The 26276-nt window shown below is 41.3% G+C and overlaps 1 protein-coding gene and 2 long non-coding RNA genes across 3 annotated transcripts in view; 2 read left to right on the forward strand and 1 right to left on the reverse strand.

The window, feature by feature from the left end:
• LOC126987374 (probable inactive protein kinase DDB_G0270444) overlaps positions 1 to 26276 on the forward strand; it is a 107371-nt gene that overhangs the window by 6234 nt on the left and 74861 nt on the right. The gene's annotated exons all lie outside the window — the stretch shown is intronic.
• On the forward strand, positions 1111 to 22845 carry LOC126987378 (uncharacterized). Its single transcript, XR_007740847.1, has 2 exons — positions 1111 to 2928; positions 22529 to 22845. It is a non-coding gene; the product is annotated as an uncharacterized LOC126987378 (long non-coding RNA).
• LOC126987376 (uncharacterized) lies at positions 15858 to 17411 on the reverse strand. The gene is made up of 3 exons (XR_007740845.1): positions 17159 to 17411; positions 16720 to 16854; positions 15858 to 16268 (listed from the first exon to the last, which is right to left on the reverse strand). It is a non-coding gene; the product is annotated as an uncharacterized LOC126987376 (long non-coding RNA).

Raw genomic sequence — 26276 nt, forward strand, 5'->3', positions numbered from 1 at the left:
ACAGCAGAGCTACTTTGACGTGAATGTACAGCAAACAACGAAATAATTGAATTCGTAGATTACGATTTAGTACAGTTTGCCTTGAAAGGAAGAAAAAAGGGAAAAGAGAATGGGTTTCTTGAACCAGCAGCTGGAGGGGGCTCCCTAGGATTGGCTGACGGTTCTGTAAACGTGCTTGCGATTCGCTGCAAGGCCAATGATGTCATCAACCAATCAGCGGCCTCGCTGACTTAGCGCGCCTCTAACTACAATCTAAGGTTTGCTTCGTGAATCTGACGCTAACGTCGGTAGCTAAATCAAGAGTGCGTAGTTATGTTAGTTCGTAGTTATTGAGTCTGTTTGTGAATTCGGGCCCAGATGAGGTATCCGATCGCCCTCCTTAAAAGACGGTCGGATTCATTTCTGTTGAAAAGGAGGGTAAAAAAACATTATTAATAGTTTTTTTATGTACAGCTCATCAGAATGTAAGATATTGTATCGACACTAACTCGTATAATAATCATAAAAACTAAACCAAATAGCAGAACAAGACTATATCGTCAGTGCGTCGCGAACTGGTACATATATGCGCCAACCCATGCCTGGTACATTGGTGCACCAATACGCAGTAGAGGGAAAAAATGTTAGTGGTCCGCGATTTGGTATATATTTGTACCGTGGATTTTTACACTATACTACAGGCTATCCTCTCATAATGATACATAACTCCTCTCTCTGCAAAAGTCCAACGGACACTGGCGTGGTGGGCGCCATGAAAGTTCCGCGGAGCAGGCAAGAGCGCTGAGTTGCCAAACGCAATGTGTTAACAGGCCTTAAAACTATCAAGCTTGCAGCTTTGGTCGCTGGATATTGTCCATTTACGTGTAGTTCTGTCTTAGTATTGTTACGAATATCGCTTCAGATTTATTTAGGTTAGCTCAAAAGACATATTTATCAATGAATATATTATTGCATTAGCTTATTATCAGTACACGCACTATTTGCCTGACCCGGTGGCCTGTGGCTTGCCTTCGGTGCACCCACCACCGCCCTGATCCCTCCCACCAACTTCAGTTTCCTTACCAGTCTTTTTTTTTTTTTTTTTTTTTTTTTTTTTTTTCAGCACAATTGGTCACTGAGTGTGGCTTTGAAGCAACCTTGCCGCCTTCTCCAGCATCTCTGAGGTTCCTCAAGGCCAGCCAACTCCTCACATCCAGAGTAGTGTTGCAGTGGAGGCTGCAAGGCGGGACAGCAGCTGGAGTGGCTGGGATCAGCAGGAGCAGACTGCTACTGGTGTGAGGTTCAGGAGTGATAAAAAACACCACCAACAACAACAACAACTGCTGGCCTCTTCATCCTCAAAAGGGGAAGTTTGAATTTCAAAAGAGTGAGAAGATCTGAGAATGAGAGCAAGTTTACTGACCAAAGCCAAGAGTGTGAGAAAAGACATGCAGGGAAGGATGACCTCAACAAATACACCCACACACTCTGGTGTAAGACCTCATGAAAGTCGGGAGTGTGGCAAAAGGTTTAGTAATAGGAGTAACCCCAAACATTACACCCTTACACACACTGGTGCAAGAAACCATGAGTGTGAAGTTTGTGGGAAATGTTTCAATCAGAAGGGTCACTTCAACACACACACCCTTACACACACCAGTGCAAGAAATCATGAGTGTGAAGTTTGTGGAAAATGTTTCAATCACAAGGGTAACCTCAAATTACACACTCTTACACACACTGGTGAAAGAAATCATGAGTGTGAAGTTTGTGGAAAATGTTTCAATCGGAAGAGTAACCTCAAATTACACACACTTACACACACTGGTGAAAGAAATCATGAGTGTGAAGTTTGTGGAAAATGTTTCAGTCGGAAGAGTAACCTCAAATTACACACTCTTACACACACTGGTGAAAGAAATCATGAGTGTGAAGTTTGTGGGAAATGTTTCAGTCGGAAGGATAACCTCAAATTACACCTTGTTACACACACTGATGCAAGAAGTCATGAGTGTGAAGTTTGTGGGAAAAAGTTCAAACTGAAGAGGATATTGGACAGGCACATCTTCAGACACTCTGGTCATAAAGGGTTCAAGTGCGATGTTTGTGGGAAACGTTTCATGACTAAGGGTGAGATTGTCAGGCACATGAAGGTCCACTTCTCCTGAGGTGCTGTGCTGATTCAGTTCTGCTGTGTGTGTGAGTGCAAGTGTTTGTTGTGGTGGTGTTACAGGGCTGTGTGTAGCACAGAGAACAGAAAATATTCATCTATTGGAACAAATGGTGACTGTGACGGCATGATCTGTTATTCACTTTCCACCCCAGGCTTCATGTGGTTGGTGGGTCCTGTGAAAGGTCTGATCTTTTTGGTGACTGTGCTGGGCTGGCTGTTGTGGCCTGGGCTTATTGGTCAAGTGTGTGTGTGTTAATAGTAATAATATAGTGTATTTGGTCTTACCAGCCGCTAAGCTAAAAATGTACACATTATAAACACATTGTAAAGAACAGTAGGTAGGGGTTCAGGGATCTAACACATCAGTGGGAGGTTGGAATGATAGTGGTGGGAGGGTTGAGTGCAGTGTGGTGGTGCCGGGGAGGGGGAGGACATCCTCTTCCAGATGGTGGCAAGGTGTTAGTCCCAAGGTGTGACATTCATGTAGGTGTGAAAGAGGGGCGACGATATGATTGAGCACATGCTACTTGAGTGATGTATGTATATAAGAGAGAAAAGGGGATTATGGTAACAGTTGTGACTGAATGGAATAGGATGTTGGAGAGGGATGTAAAAAGGTTAAATGCATGCAATATTGTTTAAGCTGAGGTCATTTTCAAAGCAGACAATTGTTGTCATTCAGTAGATCATGTCATTCTTAATCATCAGAAATCATTTTCAAGACTCAATTCTGACCTGTCACATTGCGTAGATCTTGTCATTCTTAGTCAGTTGAGGTCATCTTGAGGCCAACAATTCTTGTTTCATAGTTCAATTCTTGTCATTTTCCCTCTTTTTGTTCCTCAGATATATTTTTCAAATTAATATCATATTTATTTCCATTTATTTCATTTTGGGAGCAGGCATTAAGGCCAGGTTATGTTAGGTTACCTTATATTTAGTTTAATTAGGTCAGATGAGGTTAGGTTACATTCAATTTGATTAGGGTACTTAGTTTTAATTGTGTTCAATGAATGTGTAATATGCTTGTTATATACTGTGTACTCGCCATTGCCAATGGAGCTTGGGAATAATAACACATGACTTAGTCATTCACTTTTTTTTATTGGATTAACCTGCAGTTTGAGTATTACAGCTTGATGTAGCACGTAACAGCTGATACAGCACAACAAATAAGTAATTACTGAGAAATCATCTATACAGGAAGGTAGTTGGTGTGGAAGAGAAATGGCTACTAACTCTGCCCTGTGCACAGGGGGTGATAAGTGGTTCCACAAACAGATGCTCAGGGCTGAGAAATGTAAATCAAGTAGTGGTGCATTACAGGTGCCCAGTTTGTGAAAGACGGGACAGGAAACGGAGGAAATAGGTAACTGGAACTGTGTGGCAAAGCAGAAGGGAGGAAAGGACCTGCAGAAGCCACTGCCTCAACAGACTATTGGAAATGGTTTGACTATAGTAAGTCTGCTGGTCAACAGAAAAATATTCTTAATATCGTGCCTGGCATGGGCACTCCTTAATAATGTTGGTTAATTATACCTCAAAGTAGAATTAATTGTTGATCACTTAAACCAGAGAGTAAAATTAGTAGTTCATTTACCAAGTCTAATAAGGCACCGTTATCGCACACAGGATTATCATCTGCCAAATAATATGGGTAGCGTGACTTTAACACTATTACTTAAGGTAAATATATTTGTTTAGAGATTCTGATGATGAACTAAGGGTCAAGGGACAGGATTCAGCCATACAAGACTAAATTGTCGCTCATAACACTTAGAACCTAGTCTAATTATAAACTAACATGTAAACACAAGAAACAAGTAGCACCAACACACGAAGAAAACCTATTGTTATGCCGGACGTGTTACTTGGGTTCCGTGTCGCCGTCAGGAGACTCCGTGGGAGGGAGATATGGAAACACCTTGCACAGCTTCTGTAGTTTAATATTCTTCCTTAGTTGTACAATTCACTCTTGACTCTTCACTGACCACTAGCTTACTATGACTGGGACTAACTCCTCTCGCCCTCTTCTCCTATATATACCGAACAGTACAGTCTAGAACGTTACAGTATATATTAGATTATACAAGAACATGTAGCAAAAATATGTGCGAGTTGGCAACACTTCCCGCCTGGCCGCGGGGCGCGGGCGGGTTTTTGCTCCCCGCCCCTCTACTCGCTCCTCCCGGAGCCTTCCGGAGTCCCATAGACCCCGGGGGAAGCTTCCAGCACAACACTATCAAGTGTTCCCACTAACATGTGGTAAAAAACCTGCTCACTCAGTCTAACATCACTCATCAACTTAATTAAGCCTTGACTACAACTACCGAGTGTTTGCGCTCCACCGTGGTTACCCCTGATAATGACACACACACCATTTGTCCTTTACCCTCTTTCCTCCTCCCGCACACAACCCCCAGGGCATGCTGGCTTGGGTCCCGACAGCAGTCAGCCAGCCTACCATCAGACAGACTTACTTCGACACCTCTGTCTGGGGCGATACCTCGTATAGGAGTCCTTAAATATAATATTATAGCCTAGGTATATTGAACACTTCTATGTATGTGAGGCCAGTTATGCTATTCGAAGCAACAAGTTGAAGAGGATGACATGGAGCCAAGAGTGCAGAATGCTGAGATACATGGGCCATGTGAGATGGACAAGTAGGGTATCAAACTAGGTGATAAGAATGTGTGGTGTGGAGGTGGTGCCCCTCTTGAAGATCTGTTAGGCAGCATGTTGGTAACCCTCCGCCACTTGTCAATGGTTGAAAACTCTTAACGTCTTGCAGTGGGAGTCAAGTCCTCTGGATCACCACGTTGTTTTGTTCTTACGCCTCCGATTGTGAGTTGTGCACATTTACATTTGAAAGTAATCTATTACTAACTGCAAGGTCTACATATATGCCTACCTGTACTCAGGAAAAGAAGTTTCTAATAATTTCCTGCCTGACAACTTGACCAGGAATCTGTCTGTTGTTTCTCACAGGCTGAACTGGTACTTCTTCTGCAGCGATCCACTCAGTAGTTGTACAGGAGCATACAAGAAGTCGCAATCTTCATAGCCTTCTTGGGGTCATACTGCAAACTTCCTCCTGAATTATGTAGGCACCTGCACCTTGACTTGAGGATCCCAAAGGTCCGTTCGACAACGCATCTTCTCCTGCGAGGACTTGTTGTATCGTTCCTCCTCAGGTGTTGTCGGGCTTTTTTTTTTTTTTTACAACAGAGGAGGCAGCTCAAGGGCACAAAAAAGAAAACAATAATAAAAAAGCCCGCTACTCGCTGCTCCCAAAAAAGAATTAAAAGAGGTGGCCGAAAGAAAGATCAATTTCGGGAGGAGAGGTGTCCTGATACCCTCCTCTTGAAAGAGTTCAAGTCGTAGGCAGGAGGAAATACAGATGAAGGAAGGTTGTTCCAGAGTTTACCAGCGTGAGGGATGACAGAGTGAAGATGCTGGTTAACTCTTGCATAAGGGGTTTGGACAGTGTAGGGATGAGCATGAACAGAAAGTCGTGTGCAGCGTGGCCGCGGGAGGGGGGGAGGCATGCAGTTAGCAAGTTCAGAAGAGCAGTCAGCGTGGAAATATCGATAGAAGATAGAAAGAGAAGCAACATCGCGGCGGAATTTAAGAGGGAGAAGGCTATCAGTAGGAGGAGGAGAGCTGATGAGACGAAGAGCCTTAGGAACAGAGAGAGGGATAGAATCCGAAAGAGGGCAAAATGGGTACTTCCAAAACTTTATTTGACAACAAAAATAACGTTACTGGAAACGCTGTGCCGAATGGTACACGGGCACTCATACCAGAGAAGTGAGAAGGAGCAGAGGACTGTGATACCCTCTCCTCAACAGGGCACCCGACGCACTAATACATGCCCGTGAATGAGTTGAAAAATTCGGCCAAGGTTAACCACAGTGAGCGCGAGTTTCAAAAACACCTTAATTTTTGTGCCAAACGGCAAACGGTTTCCATTCTAGGGTTAAGCAGTATAGGATATACGTTGTCAGGTCCGGGGCTTGTATTTGTTTTAAGGGACTGGAGAGCTTTAAGGACTTCATCGGTAGTTATTACAAAGTTAGGCAATGCCTGCTCAAGAGGAGGAAGAATCTTCCTCCAAGAGAGCGACCCGCTGAGGGCCACTCCATGTATTATTCCTCCAAGGATAAAACTAAGCGTAAGGAAAAGAAAATACAAGAAATAAAAGACCATAAATAAAATGCATAAAAAGACAACAACTTAGGGCATAAAAAGTCTCCAATTAGAAAGAAAAGAAGAAAAAATAGGGAAAATAGGCAAATCGGAAAATAGGAAAACCTGGGCCCGTATCCTCGAGAGCTATTAACTTTTACTCTTAAAGTTACGATCAAAGTTAATAGTTTCAAATTATTAAGAGTAAAAGCTATCCTCGTCAACTTTGAGTGTAGGTATTAGCAAATCCTGGCTACTGTTATCTTCTCCTTCTTTATGGCGGGCTCGTTGCTAAGGACGCCTCCGTGCAAAACGTAAACATCCGACATGAATTAAGTATATATTTCAAAAGAAAAATAAAGAAAAGATGTATAAATGTACAACAGAAACATAATAAATGGCAAACACAAGAAAATACTGAGTTTTGTGGCAGATAGAAGCAGCCTCAAAGGCTGTTTTTACTCCGTCACTCGTCAATACCCTTATTAGTGGTGGGCAAGTACCGCTAATTTCAGTACCGGTACGTACCGGTACAAAAGACACCGTTACCGGTATTACCGGTACTGTACCGGTACACACACACACACACACACACATATATATATATATATATATATATATATATATATATATATATATATATATATATATATATATATATATATATATATATAAAAAGACATACGGCGGTCTTCATAATATATTGTGGGTTGCCTTTTAAAACTGATGGGAAATACCTAAATGATAGCAAACTAACATGAAAAATTCATTCATAATGATATGAATTGAGTGGTCTGCACACTCGTGACACTACAACGCACCAGCGGGCAGCGGTACAGACGACGCTTGTGGCAGGCTGGCGGCTCGGCCGGCGGAATGAGGCAGCGGACCAGTGGCACGCGCTGCCGCCCGCCGGTACCGCGATACCGGTAAATTGCCGGTACTGAATGGGCCGCGCGCGTACCGAGACAGTTAACGGTACTGACACCTTACCGGTTTTTCCGGGACCAGTGGCACGCGCTGCCGCCCGCCGGTACCGCGATACCGGTAAATTGCCGGTACTGAATGGGCCGCGCGGCTCGCGGCAGTACCGACTCCCGAGTCCATGACGACCGAGCGTACCGAGACTGCTGGTAGTAGTAGTAGTAGTAGTAGTAGTAGTAGTAGTAATAGCAGTAGTAGAGGTAATAAGTAGTAGTAGTAGTAGTAGCAGAAGTGGAAGTAGTAGTAGTAGTAAAAATATTATTATTATTATTATTATTATTAGTAGTAGTAGTAGTAGTAGTAGTAATAGTAGTAGTAGTAATAGCAGTAGTAGAGGTAGTAGTAGTAGTATTAGCAGAAGTAGAAGTAGTAGTAGTAGTAGCAAAAGTATAGTAGTAGTAGTAGTAGTAGTAGTAGTAGTAGTAGTAGTAGTAGTAGTAGTAGACTAGTAGTAGTAGCAGCAGCAGCAGCAGCAGCAGCAGCAGCAGTAGTAGTAGTAGTAGTAGTAGTAGTAGTAGTAGTAGAAGTAGCAGTAGTAGTAGTAGTAGTAGTAGAAGTAGAAACGCAATGGTAAAATGCACCGCCGACGCCAGTCCGCCCCGGCCGCCGAGTGGTGCCGACACATTCATTCTTAGCGGTACGAAGCAGCAGAGTCCCGGCACAGCAGTCCCGGCACAGACGCTAAACGGTACAAGCGGCAAGCGGTACCGGAAATGATACCGGCAAATTCAGTCGTACCGGTACAAGGCGCGTCTCGCCGAGCCACCGAGAGTCCGAGACCGCGCCGCCGCCGGCAGCCAGCCGGTACCAGTGTGGACCGGTACCGAGAGCCTTGAGCCGCGCGCCTCCACGCTGTTTGCCGAGTACCGCTTCGGCTATTTACCGGTACGGAAATTTTTACCGGTACAGTACCGTTAAGGCTGGTACCGGTATTACCGGTACTGGTACCGGAACTTGCCCACCACTAACCCTTATCTCCCCTCCTGCGTCACGACTTGCTCTGCTGAAATTACCGCACCATAACCACGTCATCTGCCACAATGATCTACGGGCCGGAGAACCAGCGCAGAAAAGGAGTAAGTTTAATTGGTCGCCAGATGAAACGGTCTTCTTACATCAAATTCAAGAAAAAATACGTATAATCAGAGGGTGTTATGGGAAGAGTATCACCCCTGAGGATAAGAAGAGAGCGTGGACTGAAGTGGCAGGAGCTGTAACAAGGTTAGTAATCACATATTCATGGTTCAATCAGCTTACAAACTAACCTAACCTAATCAATTGGGTAATTTTTGCATAATAACACAACCACTGACCTTCCAAACAGAACATACCTTTTCATTCTGTATCTGAATAGTTTCATTATGACCATTTCTGCCACAACCCCCTCTCCCTCAACAACCTAACATAACTAAACCTAACCATGCCAAACCTGCCCTGTCCTACCGAACACATCCTAACTTAACATGCCAAGTTTGTTGGGGGGGAAGAGGGGGTTGGTATAGATAGTTAGCATATTTGCCCTGTTTTCATTCTTTATTTATTTTATTTGTTTATTCTTTTTTTTTTATTGGGGGATGCTAGGCATGCCAGACTATGGGCACTTTTACAAGTACTTTATGTCGAGACTATATGGGAATGGGTAGGTTTGTGAGAATGGTAAAGTAAGATTAAAATAGTATATTTATAGCATTGGTCAAACAGATTATGGTGATATAATGTTAGATTGGAATGTACTCAAGATAATGAAATTAAGGTTAATGCTTTTATTTTTGTTACATATTCACATATTCATGATTCAAGTAACTTGCAAACTAACCTAACCTCGTCAAATGGGTATTTTTGTATACAAACACACCCACAGAGTTTCCAAACAGAACATACTTTTTCCTACTGCTTCACGTGAATAGCATCATCATGACCATTTCTGCTGCAACCCCACTCCCTCAACAATCTAACATAACTAAACCAACTCCTGCTAAACATGTCCTAGCTGACACATCCTAACCTAACATGGTAGGTCCCCAAGTGCCAAACCTGCCCGTCCTACCAGAACACATCCTAACTTAACATGCCAAGTTTGTTGGGGGAAGAGGGGTTGGTATAGATAGTTAAGGCATTTGCCCTTTTTATTCTTTATTTATTTTATTTGTTTATTATTTATTTTTAGTGGGGGGGGATGCTAGGCATGCCAGACTATGGACACTTTTACAAGTACTTTATGTCAAGACTATATGGGAATAGGTAGGTTTCGTGAGAACGGTAAAGTAAGATTAAAATAGTATATTTATAGCATTGGCCAAACAGATTATGGTGATATAATGTTAGATTGGAATGTACTCAAGATAATGAAATTAAGGTTAACGCTTTTATTTTTTTTTGTTACATATTCACATATCCATGATTCAAGTAACTTGCAAACTAACCTAACCTCGTCAAATGGGTATTTTGTATACAAACACAACCACAGAGTTTCCAAACAGGACATACTTTTTCCTACTGCTCCATGTGAATAGCATCATCATGAACATTTCTGCTGCAACCCCATTCCCTCAACAATCTAACATAACTAAACCAACTCCTGATAAACATGTACTAACAAACACGTCATAAAATAACATGGTAGGTCACAAAGTTTGTTTGGGTGGAAAGGGGGTTAGTATAAGAGAGTCAAGTCATATTTATCTGTTATTTTATTTATTCCTTATTTAGATTTTTTGGGGGGTGGGTGGGTTGGGCATGCCAGGCTCTCAACACTTTTACAAATATTTTATGTTAAGACTATATCGGAATAGGTAGATTTGATGAGAATGGTAAAGTAAGATTAAAATATTATTTTGATAGCATTGGTCAAACAGTTTCTGGTGATATAATGTTAGGTTAGAAGTACTCAAAAGAATGGAATTAAGATTAATGCTTTGAAAATTTTTTGTATAGCTGTCTTGTGAAATATCCTCCTACTAATAGAAAAGCATATTAGAAAAGTAGGTAATGAAAAAGTATTTATGGCCATGTTCATAACAACTAAAAAGTTAATGTCTTATGATGTATGTAAATAAAATATTGGTACTGATTTAGCTTTCCATCACAGCATGTATTAAATGTTATTGGAGAAGTTATGGGAAATAAAAAGCATGCCATAGTGAAACGATTAAGAAACTTGCTTCACATTTATACCCTGACAGTGCCTTCCCTGGGAGTGGACCCCGTACGCAGGATGACTGTGAGAGGCGTTGGTACAACGTACAACAAAAATCAAAGCCTTGCATTGCCAAGTGCAAGAATGAGCAGCAGCAGACTGGTAATTTTTTTTAGTTGTTATGTCTTTAAATGTAAAACATATATTAGTTAGTTTTTTATGTGCTCACAGAATGCAGCTATACTGGCCACAATGCCTTTATTTCAGCTTAAAGTTAATAAGTTCATAGCAGTGAACTGCATATTTGATATAGAAATTTTTTTAATGTTCATCTGTCAATGACTATCAATCTATCTAAATACCTTGGTTGTCTTCCCCCAGGTGAAGGGTTTTAGCCAAGACAGGCACACACTTACTCACACACTCACACTCATGTACACCACTCTCTCAGCTGCACAGCCCTGAGGGAGTAAAAAGGCCCTCACTGTATGGGATTAGCTGCACAGTTCAGGCAGGGAACTTCCACACCAAGGCCTCACAGCATACACTGGTTTACCCTGCCCCATCATAACAATGACATTTCCCCAGCACCTGAGTGCCCCACACATGTGGCACCACAGATACGCAGGCGCCTGCCTATATAACTATGACATTAACTGTGGTAGATAAACTGGTGTATGACATCATAGGCTGCTCGTCTCATGTATTTGAAGGGGTACCAGAGCCATTCAGCATTGACATGATGTACTAGGGATAGGACAGCAGCAACAGTCAAGCAGCAGTGAAATATTGACTGGCCTGTATGTTTTTGCAAAAACTTTTATATTCTTATTAAAACAATTTATTAATTACCCTTAAATTCATATTCTTTGTAGATACACACTTTATCAGTATTGCTAGAGACCATCCCAGCACATTGTTCATTACTTGTGGAAAAGATACCATTAGCTGCTCCGGCAACAGCCACCGCTTCAATATCTGCTGGCCCTATGACACCAGCCACTGCTTCATCATCTGCTGGCCCTATGACACCAGCCACTGTTTCATCATCTGCTGGCCCTATGACACCAGCCACTGCTTCATCATCTGCTGGCCCAATGACACCTGCCACTGCTTCATCATCTGCTGGCCCAATGACACCTGCCACTGCAAGGGATGACAATGAAGCTGCTCCACCAGTCACCACCTACTTCATCGGAGTTAAGAGATGCCTTTCATAGGGCAGCAGTATAATTTTTTGATGCTGGGGCTGAATATTACTGCCTCAAGGCTATGATTTTGTCACTTTTTTTTTTATTACTGAGGAGGTTAGGGTGGAAGGGGTGAAAAATAATTTGTGCTGTTTTTCGACAGAAATGATTAGCAAATTCATTCAAAGCACAAAATTTACCGGAAAAAAAATTGTGTGCCATTGTGAGTGGGTTCACTTGAGATTGGGCTCCAATACGCCTCCGTGGTCTAGTGGTCAGCATGCCTGGCTTCTACGTGGGCCCGGGTTCGAATCCCGGCCTGGGCAGTCGGCGTGCAGCTCACCCAGCTGATCATCCTCCCTCTCGGGCTGGTCGATAAATGACTACCTGGGGAAACTGTGGTAGCCCGGATGTCACACTGGCCCTGTGTCCCGGGGTAATGGGCTCCCTCTCACCACAGGCTCAAGGCCCAATGTTACGGAGATGAGCACCGAGGCCACGCGCTGCTATAGCGTATGCCCCAACTTTACCTTTACCTTTATTGGCTCGACTGACAGACATGGCTTTGTATGTCGAAGGTCACTGGTTCAATCTCCACAGCCAGCACTCTCTAACTTGGATTTTCCGAGTTCCCTAGAGCCTAGATTAATTTCTCGGTGTTAAATGAGGAGATTTGCACCGGCACCCAGTCATGGGTGTTACAAGATGCGTTGTTACAATCAGGGCGTCATTTGGCCTTCAAAAGTGGGAGGACATTAGGGCAGACAGTTTTATATATATATATATATATATATATATATATATATATATATATATATATATATATATATATATATATATATATATATATATATACCATCATTAACTTATAACACCTTTAGGCACTGATCATATTTGCATTTTATGTAGTCTGTGATGCAGGCAGGATATTCATTAGCACCTAATTAGACTCATGCTGCTCTCCAGTGCTCTCTGATGAACTCACAATCAAAGATGTAGTATACCTATAGGGTAGCATTGAGTAATCTTAGGTCACTTGGTAAAGTGTTCACCTAAGTCCGACCCAAGCTGACAACATAAACCTAAGCGTGTTTGCAAGCTGAGTGTTTAGAATATTGGCATAATAATAAAAGATGCTGAAAACTGGATTCCACTACTTTATTGAATATATGAATAATTATATACGTACTGAATTTGTAATGGAGCTAAGATAAAAAAAGCTGTTTTCAGCGGTCATACCATGATCTCATGAAAATAATTAGGTTGACATATATAATTAATTACTACGTATTTTGGTATGATGACCATTGCACGTTAATACCATAGCTTTGCGAGCATTGAGTAATCTTAGGTCACTTGGTAAAGTGTTCACATAAGTCCGACCCAAACTGACAACATAAACCTAAGCATGTTTGCAAGCTGAGTGCTTAGAATATTGGCATAATAATAAAAGATCCTGAAAACTAGATTCCACTAATAGAGTAATTATATACTGAATTTGTAATGGAGCCAAGATAAAAAGCTATGTTTTTCAGTGGTCATACCATGATCTCATGAAAATAAATAGGTTGACATATATAATTAATTACTACGTATTTTGTTATGATGACTATTGCACATTAATACCATAGCTTTGAATCCAATGATGAATATCTTCAAGCAAGACACAAATAGCAACAGATTGGTCACCAATTCACTCAGTAAACACAATACTCCAGAAAAGTATACACTGAATTCATAATAAAGTTGTTTTTCCACTTGGAACTTTGTAAACAGAAACCAAGTAACCTCGTTTTACTTCACTCATAAGTCATGATGTTCGCGATGTGGTCACCTCGACCTTTCGTTCCTCCTCCCTCACACTGGCAGACGTCTCTAACAAGCTTTCTTACCACCATTATCTCAATATGAATAACCGGCAGCAATAATTATAAATCATATTCTAAATGACATTTTAATGAAATTTTAATGTCATCTTTTTCATTTGCATGTGTGTACCTTTCTGCTACAAATAAAAGTTTTTTTCCCATGTTTTGTTTTCCTTAACTCGAATATTTCACATTTTAATCAATAACAAAGGCATCAAACACTAAGTGTATGTTCAAGCTATGTTTTTTTTTTTCTGTTGCCATAAGCTACATCGTTTTCCTTTGGTGCCATTATTTTCACATGGGTGCAGTCTATCACTCCCACAACACCGGCAAGTTGGTAGAATTCTGCTTGCTTTACACGGATCTCCACCCTATCAAGGGGATAAACCTCCCGACTACCTACGGGTCACTGAGGGCGGCCAGAGTTTCCACAATCACCCTGCTTACACTACTCTGGCTTACCCCCTAACTCATCACTTGAACACTGCAGCATTTTTCCTGTAGCCAAGTACCTTTAAGTCAAAATCACTTTCAACGCCGGGGTAAGGAAATGCTCCCTTTGAACTGGATGTTGTAGCTCTCTTCTCACCAAATCAGTCACATACTCCATTCCTGCACGGTCTAATATGTATGTCTTGACAAGTTCACCATCGTTATACAGTTCCAAAGCGTCCTATCAAACTCTAAATTGCGGAGGCGGGCTGGGCGAGGAAGTCCGGGGGCCATGTTGATATGGGTCTGGGTCTGGGATTCACTATTAACTTTACTATTAAGTGTTTAGAAGTCCTCGCCAGCACTCCCAAGTTAATACCAAAGTTAATAGTAGGTATTAGGCTAATAGTTGTTGAGGATACACTTTGAGAGTGAAGTTAATATTAAAGTCGAAAGTTAATACCAAGTTTAGTATTAATAGTTGTCGAGGATACGGGCCCTGATGAGGTATCCGATCGCCCTCCTTAAAAGACAGTCAGGTTCATTTCTGTTGAAAAGGAGGGGAAAAAAACATTATTAATAGTTTTTTTATGTACAGCTCATCAGAATGTAAGATATTGTATCGACACAAACTCGTATAATAATCATAAAAACTACACCAAATAGCAGAACAAGACTATATCGTCAGTGCGTCGCGAACTGGTACATATATGCGCCAACCCATGCCTGGTACATTGGTGCACCAATACGCGGCAGAGGGAAAAAATATTAGTGGTCCGCGATTTGGTATATATTTGTACCGTGGATTTTTACACTATACTACAGGCTATCCTCTCATAATGATACATAACTCCTCTCTTTGCAAAAGTCCAACGGACACTGGCGTGTATGATGTATGTATGCCGGTGGCATAAACCCGAACTGTATTATTGTTCGGCACCATTGGGTTAAAAGTGGTTGAAAAAGGCCGTAGAGTCATGTCATCATACATACTCAGTATCCATAATGGCCCCAAGACGCAGAAAACGATGCTTTTATGGATAACTAAGAAAACTGTGAGATTCTATGCTCAGCTTAAATAAACATAAGCTTTCACATTATATATGCAATTCTTAGTCTGACTATATAGAATTTCTCTCTCAGCTTAAGTTTTATTATTTCAGGATTTATTCATACACTACTTTTATTCTTTCTCTTTATTGTATATATGATTAGTTATGTAAAATGTATTAACAATAAATAACACTCTACTCTCTCCTCTAAATGTTCATCAGTTTTCCTCATGCGGTCAATTTCATCTTAAGCTTAGAAAAACGGGCAAACCTTCTTTATATTTACAAATACCACAGAAATCTGTAACCGACGCTCAAAAATTTTATTTCAATGCATGTACAATACTCCCTATCCTAGTGGCCACTCCCGTGTGACTTAGCATTAGCCACGTTCTGCGCAATATTTTGGGACAAATTTCGCGGTCGTTTTGGTTTTGGGTTTGGTAAGTGGCTCGGTCGTCGTCCCTTACCAAGAGGGGCTGCACCTCTGGGTTTTCCTGGCCCTCTTCTTGCGATAGATGTTGGCTGGCATCGAATTTTTCCTCTGCCAGCTCCCTTATTGCAAAGGCCACTTCCAAAGGTCTGCAGTATGCTGTTCAGCTGATTCCCACTTTTCACAGTCTTTAACCGTCTCACAGCAGTACTGAGGGCTGCCGCAGTGTCACTGTTGGCATATTTTTCGACCACATTTTGGAATGTAGCTACAAACTCGCCAACATCTGGAGACTGGTGCGGATTTTCATCTTGATTCTCGACGTTCACTTCAGGAGGCATTAGCTGGATCTCTGTGCTTTCCTGGGATTCCTGAACAGGAGAAGCACAGGCAGTTTCTTCTTTTCTAATGTTGGCTCCAACAGTCCTCTAAAAAAGCCTTCGGGTGGAACTTTCTCGTCGCCTACTGCCACTGACGCCAGCCACCGTCTGTTTTCAGTAGTGGCAGTGAAGACTTGGGGCAGGACCGTCATGCTGTAGTCTGCACAGGCAGCTTGATGTTTACACAAGGAACCATTTTCCCCTGCAGTACACTCACAAAATCCAGTCACAAGATCTACGTCGTACTGAAGGGATGGAGTAGACTGGCTCTGGACTCTGTACTTTCCGTTACCTTGGAAAGTAACCATTTCTAGAGGCAGTGTAGCCGTGCTTAATGATTTCACTCTCCGTCTGCCAAGCGCAACGTCCACCAGCCTCTTCTTCATGTAGCTGTCAAAGATTTCGGCCATGAAAATGATCAGCTGCGTTGCGTTGTATGCCTTGCATCTAAAAAAAAGAGAGAGAGAAAGAATAAATAGACAAGTAAGTAATGTTCTGCAAACACTTAAATGTTGATAAGTGGAAGCAACAGAATGAAACAGAATATTAGATTCAGGGAACTTAATTATTAGAAAGGAAAATATGTTGTGTATGTGATTTACTGTAATGGAAACACTTGAATATAATAGGCAGTAATACCCTACTTACAATAATCACGGAAATCAAGAAAATTAAGGACATTGTCATCACTAGTAACGCAGATGAGTTTGTTGATGATGCGAAAATATGTAGAACAAAAAAAAAAAAAAGTAATAGAACACAGTCGAGCTTTACGAGAAGGCCTCCAATTGTACAACTAGTCAGTAAAATGGCAGTTTGAATTTCATGTTGATGTATGGTACTTATATTAATAAAACCAGCCATCACAAATAAGAAAGAAACATCCCTTGGCGCTTACCTATTAAGAACGACTTCCTTAATGATGCACATTGTTGCCTCACAGAAGTTGTTGGTGTGATGTCCACGTAGCACCGCACCTGCCCTGAACGTTATCGCCCACTCGTCACTCCTTTCCATCAGTGAGCCTAGATAGCTGAAATAAGAAAACAAAAATAGTTGTTAGACCTAAATACTGGGTGTTCAGAAGAGCATGGAAACTCACACGACCTTACATTAACTATTTACAAAAGGCCAGCAAACATCTAGACAGCTCGTGAAGTCTGTAGTAGTAGTAGTAGTAGTAGTAGTAGTAGTAGTAGTAGTATATAAATGTTATCAATTATTATGATGATTTTGAAAATATTAAAAAAAAAAAAATGCATTATCTGTACTTATCATCCATATTACGAAATCACTATTGTTATAGATATGATTAACATTATGGCAATATACTGTACCTTCTAAAGTTAGGATACTTCTCCGAAAGAGGATTAGCCTTGAATTTTCCCCATGACGTGAATAAATCGTTCTTCGTTGCTGAATATACGAGGCTTTTCACTATAGTCATAAGTTCCTGGCGATCTTCTTTCTTGATTTCGTGTCTCGAGTCCAATAGCCACCTCCATACTTGTTGTAGAAAATGAAAAATGCAGAGGAACTGTCGAGCTCCAGGCCAGGTTGCTGCTAGGGCTTTCCTCATGGCATCGCAGTTGTCAGTCATGAAAGCCTCCGGCGTGCCCTTCCCATAGAAGGCCTTTTCTGCTACAGCACTCTTAACCATTTCAAAACCTGTAGATAAGAGCAAAGGTGATTAACTTCAGATATATCCAAGTATGCGTCCAGAGCACAAGCCAAGCTTCACAGAAATGACAGTTACCCTAGGTTTCCAACCGACCCTTTGTGTGTGCGTGTGTGTGTAAGAGAGAGAGAGAGAGAGAGAGAGTTAGTATGCAATACGAAGACCATTTCTATGTATTTCTCACACGCACAATATACCGATTACAAATCCACAGTCAGGTTAACAACATTCAGTAAAGGAAAATTGTCAGACTTACCTTTTTCAGTGTTGCTTCATCTTGGGAAGATGTAAACAGCACTGCCAGTGGAGCAACACCTGCTGGTCCAGCACAGAGGAAGGAATAACTGAAGTGTTGAGTTGGTCAACATCCCGTGGCATCCACAAAGACTTCTCCAGCTTCCCTAAATTTAATGTGGACTCTCTTCATAAAAGCTGTAACAAGTACTGCAGTAAAACTTCCTTCTGATATGTCCTCCAGTATCGTCACATCTGGGTTATTTGCGGCATACTTTCTGATTGCCTCTGCCATTGATAAGTTCTTCAGGCCACCATGTTCATTCTTCAGCCATTCGTCTCTCATATAACTGATAGCACGAGGCGATGGGTTTATAGCATGATTGGCCTGTCCAAATAAGTCATCACACAGCCCCATTTTTAGGACATGGAATCTTCCAGCCTGATTAGCAGTCATTCCTGAAAATTGAAAATTGAACGTATAGCAGAATGTGTTGTCCATGGTGCTCGCGCAGACATGAATAATGTACCTAGCTATTAAAATATTCCTTAAATCTATGTCACATGCAGTCTGAAGTGTTAAAATATTACACAGTCAATAGTGCAAGTGCACTAAGAGACACAACATAAAATGCTACATCAATCCTGCTTAGAAATTAGTATTTTCAGAACGAAAAACGAAATGAAGTAGTCAGTGAACAATTAGTTACCGTACCTTGCTCAAAATACTTAATAAAGTCTCCCTCGTTTCCGGAAGTACCCTAAGCTGGTTCAGAGCTTCTGCAGACTGTAGAGAGTGATTGTGCTGTCCCTTCAGTTTTACGAAGCATGGGTGTGTGGCCATCAGTTTGTCCTTCTTTACAGTGTCCTTAGTTATGAACCGAATGACAACGTCCATTGTTACAGGGCACCTACGAACAAGGTTAAGATGAATATCAAGAACAGCATAGATAAGAAATGGGGATGGTAGAAGGAGCTGCCTTGAGTACGAGAGGTTTGCAGTTTCCTTCATATAGTGTGTTAAAAATAACTGATATGTATTTTGAACCGCAGGGCATAGTAAATGTATCCTATTTATAGAACAAATTTTAACAGGTACTTACCCAGTATATGTTCTCTTCTTTCCCAAGTGGCGAGCAGCACCATGATGACAAATTAGTATTTTTTGAAGCAATTTTCTGCAACGGGATGGTTTTACAGGATTTAGGTTCATGAAAGTGTTGGTTTTTCCATGTATAGCTCCTTCCAACGCTGGAACTCTTCGTCGGTTTTCACGTTTAAGCGAAAATGCACTAAATCTTCTGTCTCGGTTAGAATGATAGTAGAAAACCTTCGTCTTCGAAATCGAACACTTCTCTAGGTGTTGCCATGATGAAGTTTAGCCTCTGACTGAGTCCTCTCAGCAGTCACCACCAAACTGTGGCTGACCTGAGTGCACTTGACCTCATGCCGTCACTGCCCCTCCTTGTTAATCCTTGAACCATTTCTATACTTCAATCATGTCTCCTCTAACTCTGCGTCTCCATTTAGGATCATTACTGCTTGACCTAAACAGTTTCTTTGGGATAAAGTCATTCTGAATTTCTTTTATTTTGAACAAAATTATTATATTCTTGATATAAATTTATAAAACTTCTAGAGACTGCTTGAATTAATTTCTATGCGGTCACTTCTGATGACCTCTCCTTGACCGAATCTGCTGTCTGGGGTGTTACCTGAACTGACCTGATCCTGACCTGACCTGACCTGACCTGAACTTGATGTCGTTAAAACTGTTAATAAGGACCTTGATGTAAACATAGCATATAAATATATCTCCACCATTAAATCAACGTTAGTAAAAAACAAGAATTTTGTAGATGGTACAGCTGGCGTATATAAAATTGACTGTAAAGATTGTGACCTTGTTTATATTGGAGAAACTGTTAGAAATTTAGAAACTCGTGTAAAAGAACATCTATATGCTTTTCGGACATGTAACCTGAATAATGCTATGTTTAAACATGCTTCAGAAAATAATCACTCTATCACTTTAAGAAACGTAGAATAATAGAGTCTGCATGTATACAAAAGTTTGATAATTTTAATCTTAATGAAGGTAATTTTAAGCTAGACCCTGTAATCCGTTCTTTAGTGCTGACCTCATTACCCTCCCTAGGGAACTCAGGTCAACGTGAGGTGGATAGGGGTGGGGGGTAGAACGGACTAGTATGGGAGAATCAGGTAGACGTGACAGAGTAGAGTGTTATTTATTGTTAATACATTTTACATAACTAATCATATATACAATAAAGAGAGAAAGAATAAAAGTAGTGTATGAATAAATCCTGAATGATCATTAAGAAAAGTGCATTTTATATATATAGATATATATATATATATATATATATATATATATATATATATATATATATATATATATATATATATATATATATATATATATATATATATATATATATATAGAATAAATAATAAAACTTAAGCTGAGAGAGAGAAATTCTATATAGTCAGACTAAGAATTGCATATATGATGTGAGGGCTTATGTTTATTGCAGCTGAGCATATAATCTCACAGTTTTCTTAGTTATCCATAAAAGCATCGTTTTCTGCGTCTTGGGCCATTATGGATACTGAGTATGACGACTCTACGGCCTTTTTCAACCACTTTTAACCCAATGGTGCCGAACAATAATACAGTTCGGGTTTATGCGACCCGGTGGCCTGTGGCTTGCCTTCGGTGCACCCACCACCGCCCTGATCCCTCCCACCAACTTCAGTTTCCTTACCAGTCATTTTTTTTTTTTTTTTTTTTCAGCACATGACTTTGTGTCCCAATGTCCACCACTGGTGTTAGTGTTGAAGTGAGGCATCGAGACAGTTGCTGTGGTCAGTACTTGTTCCGTCCCTGCTGCCACTGACTTCAGGACTCCTTGGTGCATCCCTCGCCTTGCCTGCTCAATTGGTCACTGAGTGTGGCTTTGAAGCAACCTCGCAGCCTTCTCCAGCATCTCTGAGGTTCCTCAAGGCCAGCCAACTCCTCACATCCAGAGTAGTGTTGCAGTGGAGGCTGCAAGGCGGGACAGCAGCTGGAGTGGCTGGGATCAGCAGGAGCAGACTGCTACTGGTGTGAGGCTCAGGAGTGATAAAAAACACCACCAACACAACCAACAACAACAACAACAACTGCTGGCCTCTTCATCCTCAAAGGGGGAAGTTTGAATTTCAGAAGAGTGAGAAGATCTGAGAATGAAAGCAAGTTTACTGACCAAAGCCAAGAGTGTGAGAAAAGACATGCAGGGAAGGATGACCTCAACAAATACACCCACACACTCTGGTGTAAGACCTCATGAAAGTCGGGAGTGTGGCAAAAGGTTTAGTAATAGGAGTAACCCCAAACATCACACCCTTACACACACTGGTGCAAGAAACCATGAGTGTGAAGTTTGTGGAAAATGTTTCAGTCAGAAGGGTCACCTCAACACACACACCCTTACACACACCAGTGCAAGAAATCATGAGTGTGAAGTTTGTGGGAAATGTTTCAATCAGAAGGGTCACCTCAACACACACACCCTTACACACACCAGTGCAAGAAATCATGAGTGTGAAGTTTGTGGGAAATGTTTCAGTCTGAAGGGTAACCTCAAGAAACACACCCTTACACACGCTGGTGAAAGAAATCATGAGTGTGAAGTTTGTGGGAAATGTTTCAGTCGGAAGAGTAACCTCAAATTACACACTCTTACACACACTGGTGAAAGAAATCATGAGTGTGAAGTTTGTGGGAAATGTTTCAGTCGGAAGGATAACCTCAAATTACACCTTGTTACACACACTGATGCAAGAAGTCATGAGTGTGAAGTTTGTGGGAAAAGGTTCAAACTGAAGAGTATATTGGACAGGCATGTCTTCAGACACTCTGGTCATAAAGGGTTCAAGTGCGATGTTTGTGGGAAACGTTTCATGACTAAGTGTGATATTGTCAGGCACATGAAGGTCCACTTCTCCTGAGGTGCTGTGCTGATTCAGTTCTGCTGTGTGTGTGAGTGCAAGTGTTTGTTGTGGTGGTGTTACAGGGCTGTGTGTAGCACAGAGAACAGAAAATATTCATCTGTTGGAACAAATGGTGACTGTGACGGCATGATCTGTTATTCACTTTCCACCCCAGGCTTCATGTGGTTGGTGGGTCCTGTGAAAGGTCTGATCTTTTTGGTGACTGTGCTGGGCTGGCTGTTGTGGCCTGGGCTTATTGCTCAAGTGTGTGTGTGTTAATAGTAATAATATAGTGTATTTGGTCTTACCAGCCGCTAAGCTAAAAATGTACACATTATAAACACATTGTAAAGAACAGTAGGTAGGGGTTCAGGGATCTAACACATCAGTGGGAGGTTGGAATGATAGTGGTGGGAGGGTTGAGTGCAGTGTGGTGGTGCCGGGGAGGGGGAGGACATCCTCTTCCAGATGGTGGCAAGGTGTTAGTCCCAAGGTGTGACATTCATGTAGGTGTGAAAAAGGGGTGACGATATGATTGAGCACATGCTACTTGAGTGATGTATGTATATAAGAGAGAAAAGGGGATTATGGTAACAGTTGTGACTGAATGGAATAGGATGTTGGAGAGGGATGTAAAAAGGTTAAATGCATGCAATATTGTTTAAGCTGAGGTCATTTTCAAAGCAGACAATTGTTGTCATTCAGTAGATCATGTCATTCTTAATCATCAGAAATCATTTTCAAGACTCAATTCTGACCTGTCACATTGCATAGATCTTGTCATTCTTAGTCAGTTGAGGTCATCTTGAAGCCAACAATTCTTGTTTCATAGTTCAATTCTTGTCATTTTCCCTCTTTTTGTTCCTCAGATATATTTTTCAAATTAATATCATATTTATTTCCATTTATTTCATTTTGAGAGCAGGCATTAAGGCCAGGTTATGTTAGGTTACCTTATATTTAGTTTAATTAGGTCAGATGAGGTTAGGTTACATTTAATTTGATTAGGGTAGTTAGTTTTAATTGTGTTCACTGAATGTGTAATATGCTTCAGTTATATAATGTGTACTTGCCATTGCCAATGGAGCTTGGGAATAATAACACATGACTTAGTCATTCACTTTTTTTTATTGGATTAACCTGCAGTTTGAGTATTACAGCTTGATGTAGCACGTAACAGCTGATACAGCACAACAAATAAGTAATTACTGAGAAATCATCTATACAGGAAGGTAGTTGGTGTGGAAGAGAAATGGCTACTAACTCTGCCCTGTGCACAGGGGGTGATAAGTGGTGCCACAAAGAGATGCTCAGGGCTGAGAAATGTAAATCAAGTAGTGGTGCATTACAGGTGCCCAGTTTGTGAAAGACGGGACAGGAAACGGAGGAAATAGGTAACTGGAACTGTGTGGCAAAGCAGAAGGGAGGAAAGGACCTGCAGAAGCCACTGCCTCAACAGACTATTGGAAATGGTTTGACTATAGTAAGTCTGCTGGTCAACAGAAAAATATTCTTAATGTCGTGCCTGGCATGGGCACTCCTTAATAATGTTGGTTAATTATACCTCACAGTAGAATTAATTGTTGATCACTTAAACCAGATAGTAAAATTAGTAGTTCATTTACCAAGTCTAATAAGGCACCGTTATCGCACACAGGATTATCATCTGCCAAATAATATGGGTAGCGTGACTTTAACAATATTACTTGAGGTAAATATATTTGTTTAGAGATTCTGATGATGAACTAAGGGTCAAGGGACAGGATTCAGCCATACAAGACTAAATTGTCGCTCATAACACTTAGAACTTAGTCTAATTATAAACTAACATGTAAACACAAGAAACAAGTAGCACCAACACACGAAGAAAACCTATTGTTATGCCGGACGTGTTACTTGGGTTCCGTGTCGCCGTCAGGAGACTCCGTGGGAGGGAGATATGGAAACACCTTGCACAGCTTCTGTAGTTTAATATTCTTCCTTAGTTGTACAATTCACTCTTGACTCTTCACTGACCACTAGCTTACTATGACTGGGACTAACTCCTCTCGCCCTCTTCTCCTATATATACCGAACAGTACAGTCTAGAACGTTACAGTATATATTAGATTATACAAGAACATGTAGCAAAAATATGTGCGAGTTGGCAACACTTCCCGCCTGGCGCCTGGCCGCGGGGCGCGGGCGGGTTCTTGCTCCCCGCCCCTCTACTCGCTCCTCCCGGAGCCTTCCGGAGTCCCATAGACCCCGGGGGAAGCTTCCAGCACAACACTATCAAGTGTTCCCACTAACATGTGGTAAAAAACCTGCTCACTCAGTCTAACATCACTCATCAACTTAATTAAGCCTTGACTACAACTACCGAGTGTTTGCGCTCCACCGTGGTTACCCCTGATAATGACACACACACCATTTGTCCTTTACCCTCTTTCCTCCTCCCGCACACAACCCCCAGGGCATGCTGGCTTGGGTCCCGACAGCAGTCAGCCCAAGGCAAGTATAGAGAGGTATCGTCACTCTCATAGAACGTGAAGAACCAAATTTTGAAATGAGCTTTTTTATTAGGACCTCTCGGATGTTTTTAATGTTATAAACTACTACAATGAAATAAAATAAGATGTGGATTTTTTGTTACATACCCTATGAAGCAATTGTCGGTGAATAAAAAATATATATAGAAATATTCACGGCATCTCATCCTGGACGATGATTGGCTGGCATCTCGATAAGCTCCGCCCCTTCCTCGAGCCTAATTAAGCCCCGCCCCATCCTCGTTGTCTGCCCAAACCGACGGCTTCACACACCTCATTTCCACCCTGTTTCCTGACCCCAACATTCATTTGTACGAAAACCTGAGACCACCATCATCTTCCTGAGAAAATTCTGCATCACACTAGCATAAAATTGTAACAATAATGTAAAATTACACATACGAAAATCAGAGTTAAGTGAAGTAGGGAATAAATATTTTCTTGCACTTATTTCCCTTCAACCCCTTAGTACTCAGCATAGCTGGGCACGATAACAGAAAACCTTATTCCCGATAACCGTTAACTGATAATGAAAAACCTTAACGGCGATAACCGATATTCGTTAACTAGAGACACAAATATAGGCGATAACCAATAACCGATACCCGATATAAATCCACAATTCCGATACTAGCTAGCGATAAGTCCGATAGATTGATTGATTGATTGATAGTTTATTGTTGCAGGTAAACAACAAGGGAGAAGGGAGGAACATGCCATCCCAACCCCCAGGCAGGACAGAGTGTGATTATACAACTATTAATACATGTGTAGGTAGCACCATGAAACTAAAAAGATACAATGGTAGGAAGGAAAGCACATCAAGGGAGGGGGCGGTACCTCCCCCTGGACAACAAAACAATAAAATGTGGGGACGGAGAACATTGCCCAAGCACTAGATGGGAATGAATACAGAGATAGAGTAAATACTATAGTCCTTAAAGTAAAATGGCGAAAACGATATTATATTGATATTTCAGATAGAACTCCATTGATCAATTCAAATTTTCTTTATCTGTATTTTAGGAAACTTACAAAACCTTAAAACCACACGTTGACACGTACATATGGACGTTAATACTAGAAATGCCTGAACCGGTGTTGTGTTATTTGGCGTCCCCACCGTCAAAAATTGTTTACAAACACTTGTCTCAGAACGGTGCATGCTCAGACCAGCAAGCGTAGACCTGTACAGTCTCACAAAGCTTTTAAACCGTAAGTAAGAGTTGTTGGAAGGCTGAATCAGACATATAGTACAACTACCACCATCCTCGCTGTTTCTAGGACGACACTCTGTACGAGTTGTATTTATATGTACAGAGTGTACGTCGTTCTAGAAACAGCGAGGATGGTGGTACTGTATGTTTGATTCAGCTTTCCAGCAACTCTTAATGTGTTAAAAAGCATTGTGAGACTGTACAGGGCTACACTTAATGGTCTGAGCATGCGCAGTTCACGAGAGACCTGTGTTTGTACACAAAAGCGCCAGCTTTTGACGATGGGACACCAAATAACACAACACCGGGTGCCTTCAATACCATGACATGCTCACAAACGAATATGGAATATCAAATTTGAGGCAGTGAATAATCATTTTTGGGGCAAAGTTAAATGATTTTTCTCTATGATATATTGAATTTTGAGTAGCATAAAAAATAAAAACCTAGTGTTTTAATTTTCATGACCTAAGTATGAAATCTCATAACCGAAGATATTTCATACCGCGAAGTTTTTTCATACAACACCGGGCCACGCATGCGCAGTAAGGAGACAAAAAAGTTTTCCTGAGAGGCGGAAAAAAAGTAGCGATTATCGCTAGTTTGGTTACAAAAGTAACGAAGATACCGATATATATTTAAATAAGTAGCGGATGGTCGATAATCCGATTTTGTTATCAGCGATAAAGTATCGCGATAACTTATCGCGATAACGCCCAGCTATGGTACTCAGCTGGTTTTCGTCGCATCACTTTTTTAAGCACAGATCCTAAATCTGCATGCTTTTCTGCTTCTGATG

This window comes from Eriocheir sinensis, chromosome 64, assembly GCF_024679095.1.
Source record: "Eriocheir sinensis breed Jianghai 21 chromosome 64, ASM2467909v1, whole genome shotgun sequence".
Taxonomy (NCBI): domain Eukaryota; kingdom Metazoa; phylum Arthropoda; class Malacostraca; order Decapoda; family Varunidae; genus Eriocheir; species Eriocheir sinensis.